Genomic DNA, 26,692 nt, shown 5'->3' with positions numbered 1-26,692 from the left:
AATTCAAATATTTATTGAATTCCTAGTTAATGTGTAAAGTGTTAAATTAGTGTATTTCTTTTAGATACTAGGTGTCTCTTGATCTTTAGTTTAAAGAAAGTTTTTTTATGTTCCACATTGTAGATAGAATTTGGCCAATTCAAAAATAATGGTGAAGATATTACAGTCTATATTATAGTCTATATTTAGCAAGTGCACATTTGGCTGCATTATTAAGAATCTTAATGTATTTTTTTTTTTTTGCACAGTGGTCATAATCTGTCAATATTTAATGCCATAAAGCAAATAATGGAATATTGCTTTCATATGGTGGTGTATTTATAAAACTAGAGTGGAATGTTATGTAAAAACTGAAAGTACGGATTAATATGCGTCTGGTGAATTCAGGGCTTGAAGGATGCACATCTGTTGAGAAAAACAAATCATCATACTATTCAGAGCTTTAGCATCTTTAAATACATCTGTTTTGATTCTCTTTAACTGTTTCAAAACACTCCTTAATGGATTTAGCAAAGGCCACTTGCTTAAGAAAGCAGCTGTGAAGTTGTTTATGGTGTTATTAATCATTTTATTCTCCACAGCATTTTGATGTATTAATATATCTTCCAATTTATTTATTGGGGAAAGATGGAGTTAAGTGACTCACCCACCATAACAAAATGAGATTGTTGCAGAACTGTATTAAAGCACAAAAATTAGAAATATTTTAAGGCTCTAAATTCTAATTCTAATTCATAGTCAATGAAGAAATAATTAGAGCTCCTACTGTGTATTCATCACCATACTAGTGCTTTAGGAATATAGAAATTGAAGATACAGCCTCTACTTTACCCATCAGTAATAGAAACAAGACTTAAAATGAAAAGTAGAGAGCAACACAATCAGATATGTAGCTAAGGGCAAACTTGATGATATCTGTGAATATTATAGAAATTTAGATGGAAGAAATTTCGATGGGTGTTAATGGTTCTTTGGGAAGGAGATTGAAGTTAAAGTAGTGGATCTCAACTCTGGCTATTCATTTGAATCACTTGCGGAAACTTATTCAGGATCAGTTGACTCTGAAATTCTGGGGTGGAGCATCTACATATATTTTTAACAGCTTCCGCAGGTGACTAATGTACAGGCTGTGTTGAGAATAACAGACTTAAAGGATGGGTAGGTTTTGGATAGTGTTTTAAGGGAAGATAGTGTTTTAGGGCAGAACAGATAAATAGGGAACGAGAAATAGGCATAGCCTTTGAAAAGACTAATTCCAACAAAGCAATGTGTGTTAGGGAGTAGGGAGAAATAAGTTTAGGGAGGGTAAATGGAGTCACATTTTAGAGGAGTACAGTGTGGTTCATGGACCAGCATCATCAGCATCACCTGGAAACTTATTGAAAATGCAGATTCTCAGGCCATGCTCCTGACCTACTGTTCCTGAAACACTGGGGGTGAAGCCCAACCATCTGTATTTTAAAAAGAACTCCAGATAATTCTGAGGTACACTAAAGTTTGAATACAGCTCTTAAAAGAAGATAATATAAGTCAGGCAGAGGAAGTTAGATTTCCTATGGTAGTAAGAATGGTTTTTAAACTTTGAGAAGATTTGTGTTTGTGTTTTAAGCAAACTGAGTATGTGATTATGAAAGGTAAATGTGATGGTGATGTGTAGAATCCTCTGGACTACTAAAAGATAAGAATGAAGGCAGGTTTTCAATTAACAGGAAGTAAGTAGAGTGGGGTGAGACAAAGCTCAATATGGGCAGAATCCATGATAAGGTGGAAGGGGATGGTTTGGCAGTGGAGGAGGGTGATGGTGGTGCAGGGATGTGAGTGGAGTTGATGGTGCTGTAATGTAAGGGTGAGCAGGGTGGGAGGACTGGGTTGGACTATCCATGGAACTGAGGGGAGGCCTGGATGAAGGAACTGGTGAACTCTGGGTATTTGTAGATTTGAGGTTGAAATACAATGGTGGGAATGGTTTTATTTGGCAAATGTGGCAGTGGACGGTCATTGGTGCAGGGCATGATGGTGGGAGGATATGTTGAAAAAGGTGCACCTGGGGCATGCTTCTGTGGAATATGAGTGTATTCATCTTGGCTTAGGGTGTTATCTCAGTGGGTTGAGATAACACAATGTAGCAGTTTGATATGGTTATGAATTCCAAAAATAGATATTGGATTATGTTTGTAATCTGGTCTGTACCTGGGCATGGTTAAGGTATGATTAGGGCTTTGATTAGGCCACAGCATTAGGGCATTGAGTCCCCACCCCTTGGTGGGTGGGAACTCGCAGGTAAAAGGCAGGGCAAAGGACAGAGTTGTGAGTTTTTGATGTTGGAGTTTTGATGTTTGAGTTTGATGCTGAAGCCTTAAGCTGGAATCCTGAGAAGTAAGCTCACAGAGGAAACAGAAGCAAGCCCCAGGAAGAGAGAAACCCTGAGCCCAGGAAGAAGCAAGCCCTGGGAAGAGATTCTGGAACCCTGAACCCAGAGAGAAGCAAGACCCTGGAAGGGAGGAACACAGGAAGCCTGAACCCTCGCAGATGTCAGCAGCCATCTTGCTACAACACGTGAATAGACTTTGGTGAGGGAAGTAACTTATGCTTATGACTTGGTATCTGTAAACTCCTTCCCCAAATAAATACCCTTTATAAAAATCAACCCATTTTTGGTATTTTGCATCAGCACCTCTTTGGTTGACTAATACACAAAATAAACAAGAAAATATTAGATTCCCATCCTGGGGAGTCCTGCTACGTTCTTAAATAGAGGGGCAAAAACATTTTGAGTACATAGGTAGTGCCTAATAAAAGAAAACAAACTATTATGTCAAGCCCTCAATATTAACGCATGTAACTATAAACCTTATTCTTTAAAAATGGGAACTTAGTGGTTGCCATGGGTTCCAAGAAGGGAAGGAAAGGGAAAAATGAGTGGAAATAGGGCCTCTTTGGGGCTTTGAAATTGTTCTCTGTGATCTTGCAATGACAGATGCAGGTCATTATACATTTTATCAGAACTTATGAAAGTATATGGTACAAAAGGTAAACTGTAATGTAAACCATTTATTGTCGTTAGTAGCAATGCTTCAATATATGTTCATCAGTTGTAACAAATGTACCATACTCATGTAGGATGTTACTGATAGGGGAGGATGTGGAGTGGGGGAGTGGGGTATATGGGAATTCCCTATATTTTCTCTGTGACTTTTTTGTAACCTTAAGCTTCTTTTATATAAAGTGGGGGAAAAAAGGGGATACTGGGGGAATATACCGAAGAAATTGTCAGTATACATAAAAGAAATATGGTGATGAAAGGCACAATGCAAAAAATAGTATTTTTTATTTTTAAATAAAAAAATATATAATTTTAAAATATTATATTTTTGGTTTTGGCTTTGTTTATGGGATGGTTTTGGATTGCAGAAGGTTTGCATCTGTGGTAGGGGCATATGTGGAGAGGAGTGCACCTGGGGCACGCCTCTATGTATAGAATGTGTTCCTGTGGTCATGGGGTGTTGTCTCAGTGGGTGGAGACCCACGTAATAACTGAAGGAATATTGAATTCCCATCTAGGGGAGTCCTGCTGCATTCTCTAATAGAGTGGCAAGAATCTCTAGAGTACATGAGCAGTGCCTAGCAAAGGAGGACAGACCATTATGCCAGGCCCTTGGTATTGATGCTTGTACTTTTGAACCTTGTTCTTGTGAAATCAAAACTTAGCCTAGTAATATATATTGCCTAAGAGTTTCAGGAGAAAGCCTCCTTGTTGCTTAAATGTGGCCTCTCTCCAAGCCAGGCTCAGCACTCAGCATATAAAATCCATAACTTCCCCCCCAATATGAGACATGACTTCTGGGAATGAGCCTCCCTGGCATTGAGGGATTAATACCAAGTGCCATCTAACAATGAGTTTGGAAAAAGACTTAGACCATCAGGGGAAAATATTAAATGAATTTTTATGACTAAGATTTCAAAGCAAGTCCAGAGGTCATTCCAGACATTACACTTATGCTTGTCTCAGGAGGATCTCACTGACTGTCACATTAAAACAGTTCCTCAAGTGGGGGTGCCCCTGAGGGCTCTAGAGACATTTAGACACTATAGTCAGGGCAGAGTTGCAGCCAACACCTACTCTCCAGTTCATCGGACTCACCCAGGACAACTAACTAAAGGATGATGATGGACAATGCCTATCCCCCAAAATGGAGAGTATCTACAACTGCAAGCAAGACAGCTCCTTCCATCTGCCCCATGGCATCAAAAACCCCTCTCAGTCGGAAGCAGACTGGGCATCACCCCCCCGCCCCCAAATCCTTAAGATAGAGGAATGAACAATGTGAGGGGGCAATGCAACTATGGACTGAAGTTGACTTACTATTATCCTAGTAATGGAAGACCTTATAACATTGGTATAAAGACAGTGGTCACGAGAGGTTCTGAGGGTTGGGAGAGGGAAGAATAAGTGTAACATGGGGCATTTTTGAGATATCATAATTGTTCTGTGTGGTAATTGCAATGATGGATACAAGCCATGATACATTTTGTCAAAAACTGTAAAATTGTGCAGTGCAAAGCATAAAACATAATGTAAACTATAGGCCATGCTTAGTAGCACTGCTTCAATATGTGTTCATCAATTGTAACAAATGTTCCACACTAACGAAAAATGTTAATGGGGGAAAGTATGGGATGGGGAGGGGGTAGGGCATATAGGAATCCCCTATCTTTTTGATTTGACATTTATCTAATCTAAAGCTTCTTTAAAAGTAAAGAAAAATAAAAGAATGAAAGCAGCCAGGTGAGCAGGTTTGGACATACTCTAGCACTGGGATGGGCCTGTTCTCCAGAAGGAGCAATGGGAACAGAGAATAGTACTAATAGTGATGACAATAGCTACATTTATTGAGTATATATGTAATAAAAAATATGTTAAAAAAAAAGCTAAATGCTTTGGACTCCGGCTCTCATTCTCACAGGAAGCCCCTGTGAGACCCTGAGGTGTCGTTGTTCCCATTTTGCAGATAAGGCAATGATGCACAGAAAGGAAGATTACCTGAGATCCACACCCATGGTTAGTGGTGTAACTAGGATGTCAACCTCAAGTATCTCTGCTTGTAAAGCCTCTTTTTTTTTTTAGATTTATTTTATTTATTTCTCTCCCTTCCCACCCCCGCCCCCATTGTCTGCTCTCAGTCCATTCACTGTGTGTTCTTCTGTGTCTGCTTGTATTATCAGGCGGCACCGGGAAACTGCGTCTCTTTTTGTTGTGTCATCTTACTGCATCAGATCTCCATGTGTGCAGTGCCACTCCTGCGCAGGCTGTGCTTTTTTCGTGCAGGGCACACTCCTTGCGTATGGGGCTCCCCTATGCGGGGGACACCCCTGCGTGGCACAGCACTCCTTGTGCTCAGCAGCACTGTGCATGGACCCGTTCGTACATGCGTTAGGAGGCCCTGGGTGTAGAACCCTGGACTCTCCCTGTGGTAGACGGACGCTCTATCAGTTGAGCCAGGTCTACTTCCCTGTAAAGCCTTTTTTGAAGAAACAGTAACATCTAGAGAACAAGGGAGAAGGAGAAAACTAAGAGAAGTTTTAATCGTAGGTGACAGAGAGCAAGGGTCTGGCATTATCAGAAGGGAAATATTGCTTACAGTGGGTAGTAGGGCCAGGTCTTTAGAGCATTTGAAACTATCTTGTAAAAGTGATTGTGAGGAATAACCAATGGCAGTTTTTCTGATTTGCTTTTTTATTTAGGTCCAAGTGACTTGGTGTATTAGTCTGCCAAAGTGCCAATGCAAAGTACCACAAGTCTGTTGACTTTTATAAAGGGTATTTATTTGGGTTAAAAACTTACAGTTATAAGGTCCTAAAGAGTCCCACTCAAGGTTGCTTTCTCACCAAAGTCTTGTACATGTTGAAGCAAGACGGTTGCTGATTTTTGGGAGGATTCAGCCTTCCCCTCTGGGCTTCTTGCTCTACTGCAGGCTGACATATAGGGCTTGTCTCTCAGGGCTGCCTCTCACTCCTGGCATAGGCCTCATTTCTTTAAGCTTTCTATATCAGTTCAAGGTCACCTGTAAACTGTCAGGCAAATGGCTCATCTCTCCCTGGGTTTTAGCTGTTTTGAGCTTCTCCTTTCTGTCACATGGCAAGATCAGAATGACAAAGTTCTCTCCTCTGGTGTGTTTTCTTTTTTTCCCTTAGCTTAATTGGTTCATTTAATGGTTGAAAGTCTAAATAATTTAAAAGTGAAAAGAAAATATACTTCAACAAAAACATACATTTCTCAATTAAATGTACTGGATACATATGAAATTTTTTTAAATCTTACAATATGTTATACAATATATTTGGTTCATACTAACATAGTCGTACAGTATTTGTCCTTTTGTGTCTAGCTTGCTTTGCTCAACATGATGCCTTCCAGGTTCATGCATGTTGTCATATGCCTTATGACTTCATTTCTTCTTATAGCTGTATAATATTCCAATGTATGACTACACCACAGTTTATCCATTCATTGGTTGATGGACATCTGAGTTATTTCCAACTTTTGGCAATCATGAAATACGCCGCTATGAGCATAAGTATGCAGATGTCTGTTTGTGTCACTGCTCTCAGTTCTTCTGGGTATATACTCAGTAGTAGTATTGCAGGGTCACGTGCAAGTCTATATTTAACTTCTTTAGGAACTGCCAAACAGTCCTCCACTGTGGCTGTACTATTCTACATTCCCACCAACAGTGAATAAGTGTTTCTATCTCTCCACATCCTCCCCAACACTTGTAGTTCTCTGTCTTTTTAATAGTGGCCATTCTAATAGGTGTGAAATGATACCTCATTGTAGTTTTGATTTGAATTTCCCCAATCATTAGTGATGTGAACATTTTTTTTTTTTTAAAGATTTATTTATTTATTTAATTTCCCCCCCTCCCCTGGTTGTCTGTTCTTGGTGTCCATTTGCTGCGTCTTGTTTCTTTGTCCGCTTCTGTTGTCGTCAGCGGCACGGGAAGTGTGGGCGGCGCCATTCCTGGGCAGGCTGCACTTTCTTTTCACGCTGGGCGGCTTTCCTCACTGGCGCACTCCTTGCACGTGGGGCTCCCCCACGCGGGGGACACCCTTGCGTGGCACGGCACTCCTTGCGCGCATCAGCGCTGCGCATGGCCAGCTCCACACGGGTCAAGGAGGCCCGGGGTTTGAACCGCGGACCTCCCATATGGTAGACGGACGCCCTAACCACTGGGCCAAAGTCCGTTTCCTGTGAACATTTTTTATGTGTTTTTTTGCCATTTGTATTCCTTCTTTGGATAAATGCCTGTCAAGTCCTTTGTCCATTTTTTTAAAAAAAGGTTTATTTATTTATTTCCTTTTCCCCCCCACATCCCCGGTTGTCTGTTCTCTGTGTCTATTTGCTGCGTCTTCTTCTTTGTCTGCTTCTGTTGTTGTCAGCAGCACGGGAATCTGTATATTTTTGTTGCATCATCTTGTGTCAGCTCTCTGTGTGGGCGTCACCATTCTTAGGCAGGCTGCACTTTCTTTTGCGCTAGGCAGCTCTCCTTATGGGGCACATGCCTTGCACTTGGGGCTCCTCTATGCGGGGACACCCCTGCGTGGCACGGCACTCATTGTGCGCATCAGCACTGCACATGGGCCAGCTCCACACGGGTCAAGGAGGCCCAGGGTTTGAACCATGGATCTCCCATGTGGTAGATGGATGCCCTAACCACTGGGCCAAGTCTGCCGCCCCTTTTTCCATTTTTTAATCAGGTCATTTGTCTTTTTATTGTTGCTTTGTAGCATCTCTTTATATATCCTGAATATTAAACCCTTATTGGACATGGGATTTCCAAATATTTTCTCTCATTGAGTCTGCTGCCTTTTTCCCCTTTTGACAAACTCCTGTGAAGTGCACAAGTGTTTAATTTTGAGGAGGTCCAGTTTATTTCTTTTCTTGCACATGCTTTGGGTATAATGTCCAAGAAACCACCACTTACCACAAACAATCTTTAAGATGTTTCCCTGCACTTTCTTCCAGTAGTTTTATGGTCCTGGCTTTTTAAATTTAGGTCTTTGATCTAGTTTTAGTTGATTCTTATATAGGGAGTGAGATAGGGGTCCTCTTTCATGTTTTGGTTATGGATAGCCAGTTCTCCCAGCACCATTTGTTGAAGGGACTGTTTTGTCCCATTACATGGTTTTTGGTAGGATTGTTGAAAACCAGTTGGCCATAAATGTGAAGGTTTATCTCTGGTCTCAGTTCTATCCCACTCTTTGATGTATCTGTCTTTATGCCAGTACCATGCTGTTCTGACCATTGTAGCTTTATAATATGTTTCAAGGTCAGGCAGTAAAATACCTCTCACATTGCTCTTCTTTTTTAGAATGCTTTTGGCTATTCGGGTGTACTTTCCCTTCCAAATGAATTTGGTAATTAACTTTATATTTCTATAAAGTAGGCTGTTGGAATTTTGACTGGTATTGCATTGAATCTATAAATCAGATTGGGTAGGATTGACATCTTCATAGTATTTAGTTTTCCCATCCATGAACACAGAAAGTCTTTCCGTTTGTTTAGGTCTTCACTGATTTCTTTTAGTATTGTTTTGTAGTTTTCTACATATAGGCCTGTTACTTCTTCAGTTAAATAGATTCCTAGGTATTTGAGTCTTTTTGTTGCTATTATAAATGGAATTTTCCCCTGATTTCCTCCTCAGATTGCCCAATACTAGTTTAGAGAAACATTACTGATTTTTATGTGTTGATCTTGTGTCCTGCCACTTTGCTGAACTCTTTTTAGCTCAAGTAGCTTTGTCTTAGACGTTTCAGAATTTTCTAAATATAGGATCATGTCATCCACAAATAGTGAAAGTTTTGCTTCCTCTTTTTGTATTTGGATGCCTTTTATTTTTTTCTCCTTTAATTGTTCTACTTAGAACTTCTAGGGCAATGTTGAATAAAAGTGATGACCATGGGCATTTTTGTCTTGTTTCCATTCTTAGAGGTAAAGCTTTCAACCTTTCCCCATTGAGTACAATGTTGACTGGGTTTTTCATATATGCCTTTTTATCATATTGAGGAATTCTCCTTCTAGTCCTATCTCTTGAAGTGTTTTTATCAAGAAAGGATGCTGGATTTTGTCAAATGTCTTTTCTGCGTCAATCAAAATGATCATGTGATTTTTACTTAAAATTGTTGGTGTATTACATTACTTGATTTTCTTATGTTGAACCACCATTGCAACCAGGAATAAATTCCACTTGGTTGTGATATATGTCTTTTGATATGCTGTTGGATTCGAATTGCAAGTATTTTGTTGAGAATTTTTTGCATCTATATTCATTAGAGAGATTGATCTGTAATTTTCTCTTCTTGTAGTGTCTTTGTCTGGCTTTGGTATTAGGGTGATTTTGCCTTCATAAAATATGTTGGGTAATTTTCCCTTCTCTTCAATTTAAGAGTTTAAACAGGGTTGGTGTTAATTCTTCTTAAAATGCTTGGTAAAATTCACCTGTGAAGCCATCTAGTCCTGGACTTTTCTTTGCTGGGAGATTTTTTTTTTTTTTTTAAAGATATATTTTTTATTTCTCTCTCCTTCCCCCCTGTTGTCTGCTCTCTCTGTCCATTTGCTGTGTGTTATTCTGTGTCCACTTGCATTATCTGGCGGCACTAGGAAACTGTCTCTTTTTTGTTGCATCATCTTTCTGTGTCAGCTCTCTGTTTATGGGGTGCCACTCCTGGGTGGGCTGTACTTTTTTCATGTGGGGCAGCTCTTCTTGCAGGGCGCATTCCTTGCATGTGGGGCACCCCTACATGGGGACACCCCTACGTGGCACAGAGCTCCTTGTGCTTGGCAGCACTCTGCGTGGGCCAGGTTACCACACAGGTCAGGAGACCCTGGGGATTGAACCCTGGACCCTCCATATGGTAGACAGATGCTCTATCAGTTGAGCCATGTCCACTTGCTGGGAGATTTTTGATGATGGAGTCAATCTCTTTCAATGTGATTGCTTTGTAAAGTTCTTGTATTTCTTGTGTAGGTTGTTTGTGCATTTCTAGGAATTTGTCCATTTCATCTAGATTGTTTTGTTGGCATACAGGTTTTCATGATATCCTCTTATTTTTAAATTTCTGTTGGGTCAGTCATAACTTGGCCCCTTTCATTTCTTATTTATTTGCATCTTCTCTCTTTTTTTCTTTGTTAGTCTATCTAGGGGCTTGTCAATTTTATTGATCTTCTCAAAGACCAGGTTTGGTTTTGTTGATTTTTCTTGTTTTTTTGTTCTCAATTTATTTCTGTTCTAATATTTATTATTAATATTTCTTTGCTTGTGTTTTGGATTGTTTTTCTGGTCTTTTTCTAGTTTCTCCTGTTGTTCAGTTTGATCTTTGGTTTTAGCTCTTTTTTCTTTTTTAATATAGCATTTAGGGCTATAAATTTCCCTCTCAGGACTGCCTTCACTGTATCCCCTAAGTTTTGATAAGTTATGTTCTCTTTTACCTTCGTCTTAATATATACACTAATTTCATTTACAGTTTCTTCTTTGACCCACTGATTGTTCAGGAGTGTGATGTTTATTTGTGAATTTCCCCCTTTCTTGTCTATTGTTCATTTCCAGTTTCATTCCATTATGTTCTGAGAAAGTGCTTTGTACAATTTCAATTCTTTTATATTTATTGAGACCTGCATTGTGCCCTAACAGGTCTATCCTGGAGAAAGGTCCATGTGTGCTTCATAAAAATGTAGAAATCGCTAAATTTAGATGCAGCATTCTGTATATGTCTATTAGGCCTAACAGTTTTATCATATTGTTCAAGTTCTCTGTTTCCTTGTTGATCTTCTGTCTAGTTGTTCTATCTAACGATGTGAGTGGTGTGTTGAAGTCTCCAACTATGATTTAGAGATGTCTGTTTCTCCTTTCAGTTTTGTTGGTTTGTCTTATGTATTTTGGGGCAACCTGGTTAGGTGCATAGATATTTATGACTGTTATTTCTTTCTGGTAGTTTGTCCTTTACATTAATACATAATTTGCATTTAAAGTCTGTTTTGTCCAATATTGGTATAGCCACCTCTGTTTTTTTTTTTGGTAACTGTTTGGGTGGAGTATCTTTTTCCATCCTTTCACTTCCATTTGTTTTGTATTCCTGGGTCTAAGGTGAGTCTCTTTCCAAGAATGGCTCATGAGCCAGCATATGAATGGCTCATGTTTTTAAATCCGTTCTGTCAGCCTATATCTGTTGATTGGGAGTTTAATCCATTCACATTCATTTACATTATTTTTTATTCTTATTTTTTCATTTATATTACTTTAAATGCATTATTTACTTTCACTATTCATTCTTTGGTTTTCATATGTCTTATCATACTTTCATCTTTCTTATTACTCTTTTGTTACCCTTTCTGGTGGTCTTTCTTCTGTACTCTCCTCCAAGCCCCTCTCTTGTCTTTTTCTTTCTGGTTGTAAGGCTTCCTTTAATATTTCCTACAAAGGTGTATTCTTTTTTATGAACTCTCTTAGTTTCTGTTTGTGAATGTTTTTTTAAACTCACCTTCTATTTGAAGGACAGTTTTGTTGGCTAAAGAATTCTCAGCTGGCAGTTTTTCTCTTCTAGTATGCTAATTGTATCATACTGCTGTCTACTTGCCTCCATGGTTTCTGATGAGAAATCTGAACTAAGTCTTGCTGGGTATCCCTTGTTTGTGATGGTTTGCTTCTCTCTTGTGCTCTCAGAATTTTCTCTTTATCTTTGACATTTGATGTTCTGAGTAGTAGTGTCTTGATGTAGATCTGTTTGCATTTATTCTAATTGGGGTGTGCTGTACTTCTTGGACATGTAAGTTCATTTCTTTCTTGAGAGTTGGGAAATTTTCGTCTATTTCCTCAAATACTGTACCTCTTTTCCCTTCCATTCTCCTTCTGGAACTCTCTATGACATATGTTATTGGACTTCATGTTATCTTTCACCTCCCTTACCCTTCAGTCAACTTTTTCTATTCTTTTCTCTTTCTGTTCTTTTCTACCTTTAATTTCAGCTCTTCTATCTTCTTTATCACTTCTCCTATTTTGAGTTTGCTGTTGTATGCCTCTAGGGTTTTTTGTTGGTTGGTTGGTTTTTGTTTGTTTGTTTGTTCTTGAATGTGGGAAGCCTGTGCTCAACCAGTGAGCCACATTGGCTCCCCCAAGTTGTTTTTTTCATTTGTTTTGCTTGTTGGTTTTTGTTTAGGAGGCACTGGGAACTGAACCTCCCACGCAGGAAGCAAGCATTCAACTGCTTGAGCCACATCTGCTCCATTTAGGATATTTTCATCTCATCTACCATGTCTTTTATTCTTGTGAACACTGCTACTTTTTTTTTTTTTAAGGAGGTACCAAAGAATGAATCCAGTACCTTTCACGTGGGAAGCAGGCTCTCAGCCATTGAACTACATCTGCTCCCCAATAAGAATTGTTTTTTTGTTTATTTGTTTGGTTTGGTCCTGGGATTGAACCCAGGACCATGTGTATATGGAAAGAAGGTGCTCAAGCACTTGCTGTACACTTGCTCCGTTACCTTTCTAGTCAGGTTTTCAAATTCTTGGTGCCCACTCAGTATGTTCTTTTTTTTCCCCCAAAGATTTGTTTTTATTTATTTCTCTCCCCTTCCCCCCCCCCAGTTGTCTGTTCTCTGTGTCCATTTGCTGTATGTTCTTCTTTGTCCACTTCTGTTGTTGTCAGCAGCACAGGAATCTGGTCTCTTTTTATTGCATCATCTTGCTGTGTCAGTTCTCCTTGTGTGCGGCACCATTCCTGGGCAGGCTGAGCTTTCTTTCATGCTGGGCAGCTCTCCTTACGGGGCACACTCCTTGCGCATGGGGCTCCCCTACACGGGGGGCACCCCTGTGTGGCAGGGCACTCCTTGAGTGCATCAGCACTGTGCATGGGCCAGCTCCACACAGGTCCAGGAGGCCCAGGGTTTGAACTGCGGACCTCCCATCCGGGCCAAGTCTGCTTCCCCCTCAGTGTGTTCTTGATGTCCGTTGTTATCTCTTCAGCCATAATTGTTTTTCAACTCATCAATTTGATTTTGGGAATTTGTGCACATCTCTTTGATTATTTGTCTCAAAATGCTGTGTTTCTTCTGGGACTTTGATATATTGCTTTTCTTGAGCTATTTCTTCCATTTTCTTAGTATGGGTTGTAATTTTTGGCTGATGTCTATGCATCTGATTATAATGGTCAGTTCACTCAATGTTCAATTTCTTTCTCTTTCTTAGGAATTTTGTGGTAGGAGGCTCTATGTTACTGTTCTTTGGTTCTTGGTTCAACCTGTTCTGGGTCGTTAGAATTGTCTCTGTTAGTTTGTCAATCTGGGACCTGGGCCCAGTAGTGGGTTCCAGACCTGCTTTCTAGGGCTGTGAGGGTGAGGTTGTAAAGGCCAGAAAAAGCCTAATGTTTATTTACTTTTAAGTTCCTCTCATGCACTTCTTTTGTCTGCCAGGAGATGGCGCTCTTTGGCAACCCTGTCAGTTCAGTGCCTGGTGGGAGTGTGCTTGCTGCAACATGGACTAGATAAGTATGAAAGAGGTTCCTGCCTAGAGTCTAAGAGCCTGGTAACTCAGACTTCTCAGGGATAGTTCACCAACCTTTGGTGGCAGTATTGTTCCTTTTGCCAGGTAGGAAATAATTCCACTCCCTTCTTTGTCCTCAACAAGCAGTTGCCCTCAGTAAAGAGGAAGATTGAGAGGGTCCAATTTCTTCATTCCCTTGCTGGCTTCCAGGCAAACAATGGCATGGCCCCACCTGACCTAGAATGGCTTGTGGGGCACAGCAGACCAAATTTGTGAGTCAAAAGTTGAGTCAGCCTTAGGTCATTTTCTTCTCTCTCCCCTTCCCAGGGAAGGTGGGTGGGTCCCTGGGGCCCCCATTGTCTGTAGCCACTGTCCCTGAGACCTGAGAATTCAAAAGTGCCTATAGGGCAGGGGAGGTTGCTGGCAGCTGTGGCTTTTAACGCACAGTTTTGCTGTTGCAGTTCTTTTCCTATGCCCCTCTCTCTTCTGGGCAATGTCCATTCTTCCCCTCTTGTCTTAAACCCTGGAAGATTTTTTTCCAGGCCATTTCTGCCTATCTAGGTGGTTTTTTTTTTTTTTTGAGTAAACAGAGTCCCGGGTTATAGCAGTTGATATGGTTATGAATTCCAAAAATAGATATTGGATTATGTTTGTAATCTAGTCTGTACCTGGGCATGATTCAGTTATGATTATGGTGTTGAGTCCCCACCCTTTGGTGGGTGGGGATTCACAGATAAAAGGCATGACAAAGAACAGAGTTGAGGGTTTTCTGATGTTGGAGTTTTGATGTTGGAAGTTGATGCTGAGGGCTTAAGCTAGAACCCCGGGAAGTCAGCACCCAGAGGAAAGAGAAGCCAGCACCGGGAAGGAAGGAACCTTGAACCCAGAGAAAAGAAAACCCCAGGAACATAAGAACCCAGGAAGCCTAAACCCTCACAGACGTCAGCAGCCATCTTGCTCCAAATAGACTTTGGTGAAAGAAGTAATTTATGCTTCATGGCCTGGTATCTGTAAGTTCCTACCCCAAATAAATACCCTTTATAAAAACCAACAATTTCTGGTATTTTGAATTAGCATCCCTTTGCCTGACTAATGGGTCTTTCTAGTCTGTCATCTTTAGCCATTATGTTTTTTTTTTTAAGATGTGTTTATTTATTTATTCCCGCGCCCCACCCCCCTTTTACGGCTTATTTGCAGTCTCCTCTGTGTCCATTCGCTGCATGTTCTTCTGTGTCTGCTTGACTCCCTTTGTTGCGTAATCTTGCTGCACTAGCTCTCTGTGGGCGTGGGTGCGGGCTGTCATCTCTCCACAGGTAGGGGCCTGTCAGCTCTCCGCAGGTGTAGGCCATCTTGCCTTCACAAGGAGGCCCTGGGACACGAACCCAGGGCCTCCCATATGGTAGACGGGAGTCCCATTGATTGAGCCACAGCTGCTTCCCTAGCCATTATGTTTTGATCCTGAAATTCACATTTTTAATCACTTCATAGGCAAGGCTGTGCTTTATCCTCTTTAAGAAACATTTTTTTCATCCAGTAGTCTTTTATTGATTGCTGTCATGCAAGATACTAGGGGTTCAGCAGGAAATAAGAAGCAAAGGTCAAGGAGCAGATGTAGCTCAAGTGATTGAGTGCCTGCTTCCCATGTATGAGATCCCAGGTTTGATCCATAGAACCGCCTAAAAACAAAACAATCAGATGAAAAAAAAAAACCAGTGCTCCCTGGAGGGAGCAGATGTAGCTCAGTGGTTCAACACCTGCTTCCCATGTACGAGTTCCTGGATTCAATCCCCAGTACCTCCTAAAAAAAAAAAAAAGCAAAGGTCTCTGCTTTCACTTCCAGCAGATAATGAGCTAGGTGCCTTTTAGCCTGCCTCTTCCCACAGTGCTTCTCCCAGCTCTAGACCCATAATCACAGATGTAAATAGCTTTACTGATAACACAGATATGCCCAGCAACACGCCGGTAATTTCAGACTTGTTAACACTGCTGGGAAACTCAGAGCTAACCAGAAAAATAATAGTGTGAACATATTAACCCTGTGGAAGCTGATGGAAACACCTGGACTTAGATGCTTGTAGCCTAGGTCCTGACACATTATAGTGAAGTTGGGTGTCAGTTGTAAGTATTATGTTGACTTGGACTCATAGTCTCCCCAGGTTGCTCTAGCATGCAGTTTGAGATCCTTTGGCCACGCTTGAAATTTGACTTCCCTTTTGTTAGGCCAGTACTGACAGCATAAACCTCTTTATGCACTCATCTGTGATTAAACTGAGGTTTCATCCTTGGTATTAAAATACCACCTCCCACAAACATACTTTTCAAATCTTTTAAGTTGTCACTCTTACCAGTACTGATTTCAGGGCCATTGGGATTTGTCTTTGCAGACCAGGTTTGGACAATGAATTCTTTTTCTTTGGTTCAAAATTTTTGTTTTAATTCTGTTTTCACTTTTATCATTTATATTTGAATATTCATAGCAATATGTGGTTGAGACAGATGAGATAAATGTTGACTTGGATCGCTGGTTTGTACATGAATTCAGAATTTTTAATCCTTAGTTCCATTCTTATGTTTAGTTCCTCTACATGCTTCCCTTTTTGCCACTGTGTGTGCCTTTGGTTTTCTTGCGGTTTTCTTTGGATACTAAAGTATATTAAGGTGTTGAATTGGATGTACAGAATCATCAAATATGTTGTTAAGAACTACTGCATGTACATGATTATTAGTTTTATAGCATTCTGAATTCAGTATATTTTAATTGCAATATCACATTAAGGGGTTCTTAACAAGGGGTACATGAGCTTGAATTGAAATTCTAAAAAACGTTATTCTTGTGGGGATGTGTTGGTGTGAGTGTGATATATTTATTAAATAATACACAATATAGTGTGGACTTAGTAAGGGGTGTGTGGTTTTCACCTGACTGGCAAAGGGAGCTGTGAAACAAAAAAGGTTAAGAACTCCAACTATAAAAGTTAAAATAGCATTAACTTTGACATAATGTGTTCTAACAAGTAACTACTATATTTTTTTTTTTTATTTTCTTTTACTGTGGTAACATATGTTACATAAAATTTGCCATTTTACCTATTTTTAAGTATATGTCAGTGCATTAATTGCTTTTACAGTGTTGTGCTACCATTACCATCCATATCAGAACCCTTTTCTTCATGCCAAAGAAAAACTCTGGGACCCCATTATCCAATAATTACCCAATTCTTCTCCTCCCAGTCCCTGGTAACTTCTAATCTACTTTGCCTCTATGGATTTGCCTATTCTAAATATTTTCTGTAAGTGGAATCATACAATGTTTGTCCTACGTCTGGCTTATTTCACTTTACATAATTGTTTTCAGGGTTTATCCACATTGTAGCACGTGTCAGAACTTCATGCCTTTTTCTATGGCTGAATTATATTCTATTGGGTACCACATTTTGTTTATTCTTGATGGACACTTGAGTTCCACCTTTTGGCTATTGTGAATAATGCTATGGGCGGCGGACTTGGCCCAGTGGTTAGGGCGTCTGTCTACCACATGGGAGGTCCGCAGTTCAAACCCCGGGCCTACTTGACCCATGTGGAGCTGGCCCATGCGCAGTGCTGATGCGTGCAAGGAGTGCCCTGCCATGCAGGGGTGTCCCTGCGCGGGGGAGCCTCATGCACAAGGAGCGCACCCTGTAAGGAGAGCCGCCCAGCGTGAAAGAAAGTTCAGCCTGCCCAGTAATGGCGCCGCACACATGGAGAGCTTACACGACAAGATGACGCAACAAAAAGAAACACAGATTCCCGTGCTGCTGACAACAACAGACGCGGACAAAGAAGACGCAGCAATCAGACACAGATAACAGACAACCGGCGTGGGGGGGGGAAGGGAGAGAAATAAATAAATAAATCTAAAAAAAAAGATAATGCTATGAACTTTGTTGTACAAATGGCTAATTCCCTGATCTCATTTCTTTTTGGTGTTTTTATATAGAATGTACGATCACTGGGTCATTTGGTAACTTTTTGAGGTATCAGACTAAAAGACTTTCTATTATTGTAAGTTGTTTACAGAGGTAAAATATATCCATTATAAAAAGTACCAACATTGTAGAAATTTGCAACAAAGTGGAGGTGTTTGTAATTTTACCTCCATTGAGACATTTAACACATTTTAGTGTGTATTCCTTTAAATTCTCTTAAATATGCTAACAGTTTTTTATTCTGTTGTTATAAAATAAAATGTATTATGTACAATTTGTTTTTTCTTGTTTAAAAGTACCTTTTTTCTTAGCAATATCTTGGTATTTTGTCAGTTTTTGAGGATAGGGACAAGGTTTTTGTTTTTATTTCTTTTTTCACATTTAGGTGACTTTCATATGTGATCATTGTAAAAACTTTTTACATTATAGAAAAGTTATAGTTAAACCATATGTAAATACCTCTGTGAGAATACTCATAATTTTTTTCTTTAAGATTTTTGTTTTTGTTTTTTTGTTTCATTCCCCTTCCCTGCCCCCCACCCCCCCCCCCCACCCCGTTGTCTGCTTTCTGTGTCCATTTGCTGTGTGTTCTTCTGTGTCCATTCGTATTCTTGTCAGCAGCACTGGGGCTCTTTGTCTCTTTTTGTTGTGTCATCTTGCTGCGTCAGCTCTCCGAGTGCAGCCCACTCCTGGGCATGCTGCACTTTTCTCGCATGGGGTGGCTCTCCTTACAGGGTGCACTCCTTGCGTGTAGAGTTCCCCTATGCAGGGTACACCCCTGCATGGCACAGCACTCCCTGTGCGCATCAGAACTGCGCGTGGGCCAGCTTCACCACATGGGTCAGGAGGCCCTGGGTTTGAATGCTGTGGTAGGTGGATGCTTTTATCCGCTGAGCCAAATCTGCTTCCCTGCATGTGTATTTTAAAAAACTGTTTGATTAGAATTGTGTTTGCTAGAAGCATGAATAGATTAGAAGGTAGAACAAGATAAAGGCTAACTGGAAAACTATAGAAAGGTAAGGTGGATAAGAATAATAACTGGTAAAGAAAAAATAAGATGAGTCTGAAGATTGATATGCTAGTAATTTTATTCTTGAAATATTCATTAAAAGAAAGTTTTGCGGGAAACAGATTTGGCTCAATGAATAGAGCATCTGCCTACCACATGGGAGGTCCAGGGTTCAAAGCCAGGGCCTCCTGACCCATGTGGTGAGCTGGCCCACGCACAGTACTGATGTGTGCAAGGAGTGCCATGCCACACAGGGGTGTCCCCCATGTAAGGGAGTCCCATGCAGAAGGAATGCATGCCGTGTGGAGAGCCGTCCCACGTGAAAAAAGTGCAACCTGCCCTGGAGTGGCACTACACACACCGAGAGCTGACGCAGCAAGATGACACAAGAAAAAGAGACACAGACTTCCAGTGTCGCTGATAAGAATACAAGTGGACACAGAAGAACACACAGCGAATGGACACAGAGACAGACAACTGGGGGGGGGGAGCGGAAGGGCAGAGAAATAAAAATAAGTAAATAAATCTTTAAAAAAAAAAGTTTTGTGTTTTTTAAAATTTAATGATGTCACGTTTTCCTAAGCTCTTTAAAAATATCCGATATCAGACATTGTCCTCTAGTTCTTAAGAATGGAACTTATAAAATATAGCTGATGACTAAAATGATTTATGATTACAAAGGTTCTATAGAAGGAAAAGGGCAGGTGAAACACAGTTGTCATTTCCCTCTAGTTGTCTTTTGAATTATAGTATTTTTCCTGTTTCAGAATTATAAAGCTTTGTTTTTCACATGGACTTTTATGCAGTCATTGAGTTTCATTACACTGTCTTGATAATTAAATTTGGCTCAGGTAATGGAATCCTGTGGGCATGTTAGATTTTCTCCCTCCCTTATGTTTGACTTCTGAGCAAGCTACTTGAGAAAGGTTGTTTTAATTAATGCTTTACAAAGTGGTTTTAAAATACAGTTAATGTTTTTCCTTCTTTATTGTGGACCCATTAGTTTTTTGTTGTCCCTCCCACCCCCTCACCCCCATTGTGCCTTTCTTGGCTTTAAAAAGAAACAGCCTTCTTACTCGGTGCTTTTCTTTTCTTCTTTTTCCATGTATTTATTTATTTACACACACACACACACACACATCTTTGTTTTGAACTTTCTGTCTGTTTTCGGTGTGCATTTGCTGTGTGTTGTTCTCTCTGCTGTCTTCTCTTTAGACGGCAGTGGGAGACGATCGGGGACCTTCCAGAGTGGGAGAAAGGCACTCAATCTCTTGTACCACCTCAGCTCCCTGGTCTCTTCTTGTCTCTCCCCGATGTCTCTTTTTGTTGTATCATCTTGCTGTGCCAACTTTCCCTGTGGGCCAGCCCTGCATATGGGCCAGCTCTCTACTCGGGCCTGCTTGTCGTGCGTGCCAGCTTGCCTTTACCAGGAGGCCCCGGGAACTGAACACTGGACTCTCCGTATGGTAGACAGGAGCCCAATTGCTTGAGCCACATCCACTTCCCTTTACTTACTCAGTGCTTTTCAAATTTCAAAGTGAAAGTGATAAGCGAGTCTCAATTTTAGTGTTATGGTATTGAATACAGAGTTAGCTGGAAACCTCCTCATCTTCTCTCAAATATTATCTACGTAATATTTTCACTGGATTTTCAGTTGAAGGGCTATTTCACAGTCAGACTTTCTAACTAATGTACTTGGCGATCTAGATTGGCAGCTAAAAAGCAGCTTGCAGATAATTTTTGTTTTATTCCTTTGGATTGTTTTCCAGTTTACCTTTTTTCATTACTGTGGGCAGACCCAGAAAACGTAATGAATTCTTGTGAATTTTGTAAAGAGTCACAAAAAGAAAAGGTGTCTGAGTCTATCTGCAATAGTAACAAATAAAGCTAAACTGACAAACAAGCCTGAGCACAAGAAGTAAAGGAGAAACTTCTAAGCTTTCCATGTGGATATGAGGAGACACAGCCTTTCCAGGCTATTGGTATCTTGTCTATTCATTTTCCTTCCCTACTTATCTCTTCCTTTCCACACACTGCTTTGAAACTGCTTACAGGAAGAAAAAGGATGAAGGGAAAGAGTATTAGCTACAAGATTGTCCCACAATCCTATCAGACCAGATTTGTTGTTTTTGTGTGGTGGTCATTTTTATTTTGCCAATAAAGAAATTGAACTGCAGTCAAAAGGTTACTATTTCCCTGGATTCTCTATACATTGCTTTACCATTTGAAGCCTTCTGTGAATCATTGTGTTTTCTCCATCCTCTATCTTGTGAAACCATTCTGACTTCCTTCTTTAATAAGAGGAAGTGCATTGAAATAATAGTCATTTACCTGTTAGTGATTTCAGCCTGATTCCCTTCATAGACAGATTGTGATATTAGGACCTAGAATTCCTAGCTCCTTTGGTTTTTGTTTTTTTTTAATATTTATTTATTATTATTTTTTTAATTACATTAAAAACTTTGGTTTTTATCATAATAAATACTCTGGCTTATTTCCGATAGCCACAAAAAGTGAGTTGCCTTTCTGTAGTTTTTTTTTTTTTTTAGGTACTGGGACTTTGAATTGAATCTGGAACCTCATATGTAGGAAACGGATGCTCAGTCATTGAGCTACCTGGGCTTTTCCTGGGTTGGTTTTTTTTGTTAGTTCATTTGTTTGTTTTTAGGAGGTACCAGGGTTTGAACCTGAGACCTTATATGTGGGAAGTAGGTGCTCAACCATTTGAGCTACATCTGTTCCCCTCTATAGCTATTGAAATACAAACTGTAGGGTGACATACTCTATAGTGATTGTTTGGCTACTCACAGATATTTACCAACATCCTGAAACAATACCATGGCTATTCACAGATATTTACCATCATCCTGAAGCAATAACATGAGAGAGTGGTTGACGTGGTTGAGTTAAGGAGCCATATTTGAATAATTGTTCAGACAAGAATGGGAGAGGGAAGATAGCCAGTTAAAAATGGTGGTAGTTTTTATTTTATTGTGTATGTAATATAATGAAAATAACAATTTAAAATTGAAAAGAAAATGAATGAGAATTTCACCACCTTAACACATAAATCATTTCTATTATATATTCTTACTTGTACTTGTGTTTGTCTGTAGTATATATAAGTTTTATTATTTGGTAATAATATCGTAAGTCCATTTTTATAGTCTATAAAGCCACATCATAAAAGTTACAGATATTGGAGAAATTTACGGACCTTGAGGATGGGTGGCAAAGACTGGAAAATACTACTTATTTAGAGGAAGTATTATTTACCAAATCTAAATAAAGACATCCTTTATTTAGATTTGGTAAAGGATACCCCTTTAAAAGGAACTTTGAAGGAGTGGATGAAGAGAAGAATAAAGAAATGAAATGTATAGGGAAGTTATAATTTCAGAACCACTCATGTAACAATCTTGTTTGTATAATCTGTTAGGAATTGGTGCCGTTTACTTTATTTCTTATGATATGGGAAACAAGATAATCCTTAAAAGAAAAACAAAATCTTCCTACTTTTAAACATCTAAAATTCATGGATTTATGGAAGGGGAAAAAAAAAACTCACAGTTGAACTGGCCAGAAAGTAAGCTAAATAAAAGAGAGAGAGCCAAGTTCAGAGAGGTATGCAAGTGCTGAATGACTGCTGCCCTAAGAGCATCTGCCAATTCTAGAAGACTTGTAGTTTCAAGTTTAAGAGGTACACATGCAAAAGCGATGTGGCTCAAGCAATTGGGCTTCCCTCTACCATATGGAGGGTCCTGGGTTTAATTCCTGGGGCCTCCTGGTGAAAAGCAAGCTGGCTTCCATGTTACAGAGAGGTGGCACAACAAGATGACACAACAAAAAGAGACACAGAGGAGAGACAGTGAGAGACACAACAAACACGGGAACTAGGTGGCTCAGGTGATTGAGTGCCTCTTTCCCATGTTAGAAGGTCCCACGGTTTGTTCCTGGTGCCTCTTAAAGAGAAGATGAGAAGAAAAGACAAGCTGACACAGAAGAACACACAGGGAATGGACACAGAGAGCAGATAGCAAGCGTAAGTGATGGGAAGGTGGGGTGGGGTAATAAATAAATAAATTAATTAATTAATTTTAAAGAGGTACACATGGGACTCCAGAGACAAAGGAGAGGATCCATGCAACGCAGGGAGTGAGACCAGAGATATACCTTCCTAAAATCAGAACCTCCAAAAGGCTTATATACCTTCTACAAAGGGAAGAACCAGAACAAAATCAGCCTAGCAAAAAGAGAGAGTTAAACTTATCCCACTCAGCCTTGGCTGTAAATAGAGTGAATAAGAAATTAGAGCTGAACATTGATAATTAAAAACATGGCTTCACAGAAGTTTGGGACCCCACTCACTACCTGTGTGATTTCAAAAAAATCTCCAAGCAGAAACTTGTTTTAAGTGATTATAGCTTGGTATTATGCCCGGACATCAGATAGAAATGAGTCCAAATCCTTGCTGGGGGAACATCACCTCAAAGTACAAAGAATTACCAAAGATAATTTTCCAGTTGCAGTTCTGGAGGTCAAGACAATGAATTTGCTTTGTTTGAAGCCACACAATTTGTAATAATTGTTGCAACAGCTATTGGAAATTTAGGCAACCTCTAATAAGAATTTAAGATGTAGATGATTGAGAAGACAGTAAGAAACTTATTAATGTACTTTAAGTTAAATGTGAATTTAAAAATTTCCAGAGTATCCCTTAAAATAATGAAATTTAACCCAGAAGGCAAAATGGAGGCAGGGGGCCTAAAATAGAGTAGGGAAAAACAGAACAAAACAAAAAACAGGAGAAAGAAACAAATGGTAGAACAAAGAGATAGAACAAAATAATATAGTAGAAATAAGACCAAATATGTCAGTGATCATAATAAATGTAAGTGGGTTAAATGCTCTAGTTAAAAGACAAGGATTATCAGTCTGTATGCAATAACAGAAGCCAATTATATGTACCAAATCAAGAAAAAGCTTAAAAAATGTAGGGCATAGAGTGCCTACAACTGAAAGCAGGAGGATTGCATCCAGTATCCATGTGGAATCTGAGCCTCCTCCTGACATGGAGATGCAACAGACACAACCAATCCAAGGCCCACAGAGAAAAGGTGGCACTGGAATGGGAAAAGTGGACATGGTGGCTGATGGATATGGGGAATGGCAGGAAGAGATGAGATGTGGAGGCGCCTTTGGGACTTGGAGTTGCCCTGGATGGTGCTTCAGGGGCAATCACCGGACATTGTAAATCCTCCCAGGGCCCACTGGATGGAATGTGGGAGAGTATGGGCCATGATGTGGACCATTGACCATGAGGTGCAGAGATGCCCAGAGATGTACTTATCAAATGCAATGGATGTGTCATGATGAAGGGAGTGAGTGTTGATGGGGAGGGGGAGTGATGGGGTGAGGGTGGTGGGGTTGAATGGGACCTCATATAATTTTTTTTTAAATGTAATATTTTTACAAAATCAATAAAAAATAAAAAATTTAAAAAATGTAGGGCAGTTTCCTGACTGAACCTGCTGTGGGGTGAAAACAGGTGAATCCACAACCTGCACCATTTTGAATGGGAGTCTGCAAGATGGTCGTAGCCTGGCCCAAGGCATCCTAAGGATATGGCATATAAACTCATAAAATGGTAAGGATGGCAAGAACCTACAAATACTTGGGAACCTTTGCAAAATCTGAAGTGTCCGTTAACTACTTCAGCAATTCTCTGACAACTGTAACTATTTATCTTAGGTAAAGAAAGGGAAGCTGATGTGGCTCAACCACTTGGGTGCCTGCCTACCACATGTGAGGTCCTGGGTTTGGGTTCTGGTGCCTCCTAAAAGAAGATGAGCAGATGCCACCTCCTGCAACAGAGCTAGACGCTGCCCCTGCCACAACAAGCAGAGGCCAAAAGTCCTCAGACACCGTAGCCCATGGGGAGCGGATGTGGCTCAGTCCTTTGGGCACTCACCTCTCATGTAGGAGGTCCTGGGTTCAGTTCCCAGTGCCTCCTGGTGAAGATGAGCAACCAATGAGTAGACAGGCAAGTGAACCCTCTGGGATATGTGGGGGATAAATTTTTTTTTTAAAAGTAAAAAAATAAAAGATAAAGGAGTAACACTGAAAGATAATAACAAAGCTCTTAAATGTGCCACTGCTGAATACATTGTAAAGAAGACTAAATAAAGGATAACTCTGCAGAGATGGCAAGAGGAGCTCAATAGAAGAAAGAGTCAAAAAGGAATGATATTTGCTGAAAATAATATTGATTTAGAGGGACCTGCCTTCAGACTACATTAATGAATACAAGCCAGCTCTTAGAATCAGGTTTGTAAATGAAGTCACCTTTGGATGTTCCTGCACACTCTGCTGCTTTGAGAAATATTGTCCTGCTGAAGCTGAACGTCTTTTGGCTTATAATATAAACCAACAAATTAAAATCCCTCCTGACACTACCTTCTATGACTGCAACTCAAGGTGGTGTTCTGGGCTTGGCTTCCCCAGTAGGATTGTTAAAAAAGGCACACAGTATTCCCTTTCATCTTTCAAACAGTGGCTGTGGCTGGGGTATAAAAACCTTGTGAAGATTAAAAGAATGAGCTCATCATGGAATATGTTGGAGAGGTAATCACAAGTGAAGAAGCTGAAAGATAATGACAGTTATTTGACAGCAAAGGAATTGTATACCTCTGATCTGGAGGTATTTGAATCAGATGAGTTTCCAGTGGATGCAGTATGATAAGGAAATGTTTCATTTTGTGAATCACAGTTGTGACCCTAATCTTGATATTCAGTGTTTTCATTGATAATCTTGATATATTTCTTCCCCAACTAGTATTATTTTCCATAAGAACCATAAATGTTGGAGAAGAGTTGACTTTTGATTACCAAATGAAAGGTTCTAGAGATGTATCTTCAGATTCTACTGACCACAGCCCAGTGAAAAAGAGAGTCAGATTTAAGTCTCTGAGAAATATACTTAAGCAGGTGCACTGAAAATTATAGGCTCAAATAAGAGGAGTAGAAGAATCATGATTAGGGGAATTATAAATGAGTATAACTATGTTATATTGGGGAAATAGATTTTTATATATTCCCAGATAGGACCCATCTGAGGGTGTTGATTTCTTGAGGCTGCGTGGCTTGCTGTGGTGTCCAGACATCCCTAGATCCCTTAGGAGCGCCATCCCTCCCTCCCTTCCTTCCTTCACTGGTTTTATTATGTTCCCTGTGTCTAAATGCTGTAGACATCCTCAGGAGCACTTTTGCTTGAGGATTTCTTTACTGTGGCAGTTTGTGAAATCTGCCTGAGGCCTGCATAAGTGTAACCTCCTGTATGACTTCCTGACTCACTTTGATAAAAACCTTTCTTTTCTTTATTTAATATTTCCCCCTTTTGGTTAAGGTCTTTCTCCAAGTGCATTTCTGATTAATGCTTCGTTGTTGTTTTTTAAGATTTATTTATTTATTTATTTCTCTCCCTCCCCACCCCCCCACCCCGGTTGTCTGTTCTCTGTTTCTATTTGCTGCATCTTCTTTGGCCGCTTCTGTTGTTGTCAGCAGCATGGGAATCTGTGTTTCTTTTTGTTGCATCATCTTGTTGCGTCAACTCTCTGAGTGTGTGGCGCCATTTCCTGGGCAGGCTGAACTTTGTTTCGCGCTGGACGGCTCTCCTTACGGGGCGCACTCCTTGCACGTAGGGCTCCCCTACGCGGGGGACACCCCTGCGTGGCACGACACTCTTTGCACGCTTCAGCACTGCGCATGGGCCAGCTCCACATGGGTCAAGGAGGCCCGGGGTTTGAACCGCGGATCTCCCATGTGGTAGATGGACGCCCTAACCACTGGGCCAATCCACCAATGCTTCGTTTTAATCTCTGAACCTTCCAGATTTAATGAAAGATAAAAATGTTTACTTTCAAGAAGCCCAAGGAACTTGAAAGAGGATAAACTCAAAATGAGCCATGCCCAGGCACCTAGGAATCAAACTGCCAAGGACAGGTAGAGTTCAAAATGCTGCAGGAGAAAAGAACATGTTATGTATGAGGGAGTCCTAATAAAATTAAGTTTTGATTTCTCATCAGAAACCATGAGGCAAGGCAGCAATGGGATGAGTTATTTAAAGTGTTGAAAGTAAACAATTGCCAACAAAAAAATTTATATTTGCTAAGACTTTTTTTAAAA

General features: G+C 40.2%; 1 protein-coding gene and 2 pseudogenes across 11 annotated transcripts in view; 2 read left to right on the top strand and 1 right to left on the bottom strand.

Moving 5' to 3' along the window:
- CSNK1G1 (casein kinase 1 gamma 1) overlaps positions 1 to 26,692 on the top strand; it is a 193,361-nt gene that overhangs the window by 9,286 nt on the left and 157,383 nt on the right. The gene's annotated exons all lie outside the window — the stretch shown is intronic.
- On the top strand, positions 1,744 to 25,504 carry LOC101434789 (histone-lysine N-methyltransferase SUV39H2-like; annotated as a pseudogene).
- Positions 15,627 to 15,742, bottom strand: LOC111766109 (small nucleolar RNA SNORA44; annotated as a pseudogene).

This window comes from Dasypus novemcinctus, chromosome 3 (genome assembly GCF_030445035.2).
Source record: "Dasypus novemcinctus isolate mDasNov1 chromosome 3, mDasNov1.1.hap2, whole genome shotgun sequence".
Classification (NCBI taxonomy): Eukaryota; Metazoa; Chordata; class Mammalia; order Cingulata; family Dasypodidae; genus Dasypus; species Dasypus novemcinctus.
Note: the sequence above shows the minus strand (reverse complement) of the source record. Positions and strands in the feature narration are given on the sequence as shown.